This window comes from Lipotes vexillifer, unplaced genomic scaffold (genome assembly GCF_000442215.2).
Source record: "Lipotes vexillifer unplaced genomic scaffold, Lipotes_vexillifer_v1.1 scaffold447, whole genome shotgun sequence".
Classification (NCBI taxonomy): domain Eukaryota; kingdom Metazoa; phylum Chordata; class Mammalia; order Artiodactyla; family Lipotidae; genus Lipotes; species Lipotes vexillifer.
Genome location: NW_006786302.1, coordinates 958,549 through 963,346, shown reverse-complemented (window position 1 = coordinate 963,346; position 4,798 = coordinate 958,549). Strand labels below are relative to the sequence as shown.

At 41.9% G+C, this 4,798-nt stretch overlaps 1 pseudogene; it reads left to right on the top strand.

Annotated features, from left to right (window-relative positions):
• Positions 1 to 3,063: 3,063 nt before the first annotated feature.
• LOC103078005 (small ubiquitin-related modifier 2 pseudogene) lies at positions 3,064 to 3,344 on the top strand (annotated as a pseudogene).
• The last annotated feature ends 1,454 nt before the right edge of the window (positions 3,345 to 4,798 follow it).

Here is a 4,798-nt window from a genome sequence, read left to right as displayed (position 1 = left end):
GGGCCCTTTGCTCTGTCCTGTGCCAGCTTCCTTCTCCTCCCTGGCCCTAAGGAGACAATGCCTGGCAGAGAGTCGCCCCACGAGGCAGCTTTCTCGCCTGATCTTTTAGTGGAATTGTCTGTTTAAACAGTCATCCTTCTGTACCCCAGACCTCCCAGTGCGTCCTTTTAGTCGTGACCTCCAATACTGCAGCACGACCACACGGTCTCATCCCAGAGAACCTCCTGTTATCCGGGCAGCAAGATCCTACTGAGCACATTGTATTCCCTTTTACCCATCCTTTAGCAGCTGTGATGTATGCAAATCTTCATCTCTAGTGCTATCAAAATCCAAGATCCTCAAAGCAAATGTGGGCAATGGCTGGAATTTCCCTACCCTCTGGGCAGCAATTTTTGGGAACCATAACAGAATAGAACGAGAAAGGGCCTGGATTCTACCTGCATCTTAAAACCAACAGCTGAATGGAGCCCTGACGCCTCATTTTGATGTGCTACCAGGTTTGAATCATGCTGACACTGCCCCACCTCTCAGCTATAATAATGGGGTTTTGAATGGTTGGATTGTAGCCCCAGGATTAAAGTCGAGCTGAGTAACGTGGTATTGAGTTAAGGCATGCCCACAATAAAGAGACTGTTCTTCGCTGTGGAAACCAAAGCATAGGCAGAGTTAGTTTTGCTCATGGCGAGTCCTGTCTTCAGATCCATTGCTAAAAGGGAAATAAGCCCTTCTCCTGTTTGTTCTTTTAAAAGCACCATCTCTAACATAAGGACCTTCCCACCTCCCGAAACTCAGCATTAAAATGATATCTTTGAAATTTGCCATAAATAGTGCAAATATTTCCCCAAAATGATCTTGACTATGAGCAAGGTAACACAGCAACAACCACCACGCTTCCCAATGCCAACTAAAAATATTTTAAGTAGTTTTCTCACTATTCCAGCCCAGGGTCTTCCACCCATCCTATTTGCAATGCAAAGCAGAATTTTTAAGACTATGAACTCCGTGATTCAGACATACCTGAATTCACATCCCAGCTCTGGAAGTTACTGTGGGGTGTGGCAGTTATAAAACACGTCATCCGAATTTAAACACTCCTCAATGAAGAGCTCAAGTCTGTGTTCCCTGCTCTTGAATCTAGGCTCTTTGACTGCTTGACCAAAACAATGCAACAGAAGTAATGTTACCAGTTTCTAGACCCAGGCCCCAAGAAACTAGCAGCTTCTACTGCCTGTCTCTTGGGGTGCTCTTCTCCTTCTTGAAACCTGGTCACCATGCTGTGAGGAAGCTGAACAGCCCACGGAGACGCCTGTGATGAGTGGTCCCATGTTCTCAGGCCCGTGGACCCAGCTGAGCTCCCAGCCAATAGCTAGCCCTGTGAGGGAGCCATCTTGGAAGGGTCATCTAGCCCCTAGGCTACTATGAATAATGCTGCTGTGAACATTTATGCACAAGTTTTTGTGTAGACATACGTTTCCATTTGTCTTGGGTATATACTTAGAAGTGGAATTGCTAGATCACGTGGTAACTCTATGCTTGACCGTTTAAGGAACTGCCAACCTCTGTTCTGCAATGGCTGCACCATTTTACATACATCCCCACTAGCAATGTACGAGGATTTGCCAACACTTTATTATCTGTCTTTGTGATTATAGCCATCTTAGTATGTGTTATCTCCTTTTGGTTTTGACACACATTTCCCTGATGGATGATGACATTGAGCATCTTTTCAAAATGTGCTTATTGGCCCTTTGAAAATCTTCTTTGGAGAATGTCCACTCAGATCCTTTGCCCATTTTAAATTGGGTTATATGTGGTTTTACTACTGAGTTGTTCTTTATATATTCTAGATCTCAACCCTTTATCAGATATATGATTTACAAATATTTTCTCCCTTTCTGTGGGTTGTCATTTTTTACTTTCTTGATGCTATCCTTCAAACCACAAAAGCTTTTAACTTTGATAAAGTCTAATAGATCTATGTTTTCTTTGGTTGCCTGTGCTTTAAGTGTCATATCTAAGAAACCATTGCCTAATCCAAAGTCACAAAGATTTACACCTGTTGTTTTTTTTTTTTTCCTGAGAGTTTTATTGTCTTAGATTAGGTTTCTGATCCATTCTTGGTTAGTTTTCGTATATAGAGTAAGGTAGGGCATCCAATTTCATTCTTTTACATGTGGCTATCCAGTTACCCAAGAACCATTTATTGAAAAGACTATCCTTTTCCCCCGTTAAATGGTCTTGGTACCCATTGAAAATCAATGAACTGCTACTGTGAGGGTTTATTTCTGGACTCTCAATTCTACTGCATTGACTTATATGTCTGTCTCTATGCCAGTAACACACCATCTTGATTACTGTAGCTTTATAGTAAGTTTTGATTTTGGGAAGCGTGAGTCCTCTAACTTTGTACTTTTTCAAGATTGTCTTCGCTACTCTGAGCCCCTTGCACTTCCATATGAATTTTAGCACCCTCTTGTCCATGTTTGAACGAACTCAGCTGGAATTTTGATGGCACTAAATGACTGTGGATCACTTTGGGGAGTGTTGCCATCTTGACAATATTAAGTCTTCTGACCCTGAGACATCTTTCTATTTATTTAGGTCTTCCTTAATTTCTTTCAACAATGTTTTGCAGTTTTCAGAGAGTAAGTTTTGCACTCCTTTTGTTAAATTCATTCCCCAGTATTTTATTCTCTTTGGAGCTATTGTAAGTGAGCAGTTCCTGTTTCTCAGCTGATGGAGAAGTCCTTCCATGCTAAGAGCTTTGTCTGACACAGGTGTTTCAGTTACCTGGGAATTTCAGACTTCTCTGGTTAAGTCTCAGCTATTTCATAATTAATGAACTGGAAATAAACTCCATAATAAAGATCTTCCCCTGCCCTGGTCTAACAGGTTCTGACTAAGTTTATGTTCTCAAGGGACTTATTTTTTATTTTAGAAAATTCCCTTTGACTGATTGCTACCTCCTCCTTCTGCCACTACTGGTGCTGCTCTGTGCTTGTTTGGTGCCAATCCTGGTACCTTTTTTGTGAAGCAGCCACTGAGAACGCTCCAGAGGTTACCATGGCCAATGAAGAGCCCCAGGCGGGAGTCAAGACAGAGGACCATGATCACGTTAACACGAAGGTGGTGAGGCAGGATGGTTCTGTGGTGTGGTTTGAGATTTGGAGGCGTAACCACGTTTGACAAAAGCCTATTGTGAATGACAGGGTTTGTCCATGAGGCAGATCAGATTCTGATTTGATGGGCAGCCAATCAACGAAACAGACACACCTGCACAGTTGGAAATGAAGGATGAAGATACAGCTGATGTGTCCCAATAGCAGACAGGAGGTGTCTACTAAAGAGAGAACCTGCTGCTTTACTCGAGAACCAAGAAGTCATTCTGAGTTAGAAAACCATGATTTGGTTCCGCCACATCGTGACTGCTGCAGTGCAGTTTTCTCTAATCTTTCATTTCCCCCTCCCCCACTCCTTTGTTGTACATTAAGTAATGGAGGTATGTGCACAAGAATATTGATTTTTTTTTTAACTAAATGGCCAATGGTACATTTTGATCAACATCACAAGGAGATGGGTTGGGGGAAATACCGCTTCTGTGAAAATAGCCCCTTTCTCCATTATTGGCGTGCTCGTTCAGCTCATCTCTTTACATGCCAGTAAGTTCTTTTGATTTCCCTGTTTAACGAAAAAAGAACAATGTAAAAATTATTGCATACTTTGTTCGATTGGAGACTTTTAATGTTTTTCATTTTCATTTCAAAACCAAGAACAATTTTATAACTTTTTTGTATGTAGCTGTTACAGGTAGGACAATCTGTCTTTAAGCAAGGATAAATGACTGTAAAAGAAATGAATCCTAGATAGTTTTCCCCTTCAGGTCAAGCATCTTGTTGTTTAAATAAACTTCGTGGGTTTCTTTTAAATGCTTTTTTACTTCTGCTTCTCAGCTCAAGTGTGTAATTAACAGGAAAATGGAAAGTTGCTCACTATGCTTTCTTCAGATCGCTGTTAAATCACTTATTTTAAGGAAAACTAAGGCAGAAATCCTTCCCCAGATGCTCTTCTTGGGAAGAATTTTACTCCTCGGGCTATTTCTGAATGTGCTTTCAGCAAAAAGATTTTCAGTCACAGCACATGTGATTTTCAAATTTCTTCTTTGCTGGGAATAATTAGAAAAATCACAAAATGGAGTTCAGAAATAGAAAAGAAAGATGATGTGAAGGAAGAGCAGTGGGAATTCTGCCAGAAGCCTTGGGAGGAACAAAGGGAGCTGGGAAAGGCCTCTTGCCTCCACCTGCGCCTGCCTGGGGAGGATGCAGCCCTCAAGGGGCTCCGGTGCCCACTGGGTGCAGCCAGGCTGCACTGCAGTCATCCCAACCAGAGTGGGACCAAAGTGGGCTTCTCTCTAAGAAAAAATTTCAAACACACAAAATAAAAAGGAATTAAGTATTTTTCACAATGAACAAATATAGTGAAACCCCCTAAGCCCCCTTCACCCCAGATTCAACAGTCATCAACTCATGGCCTCACTTGTGTCTTCTATAAACCGACTAATCCCCCACCCCAACCCCAGATTATTTGGAAGCAAATTCCAGACATTATATTATTTCACCCATAAACCTTTTTTTTTTTTAACATCTCTATTGGAGTATAATTGCTTTACAATGGTGTGTTAGTTTCTGCTTTATAACAAAGTGAATCAGCTACACATATGCATATATCCCCATATCCCCTCCCTCTGCGTCTCCCTCCCACCCTCCCTGTCCCACCCCTCTAGGTGGTTACAAAGCACTGA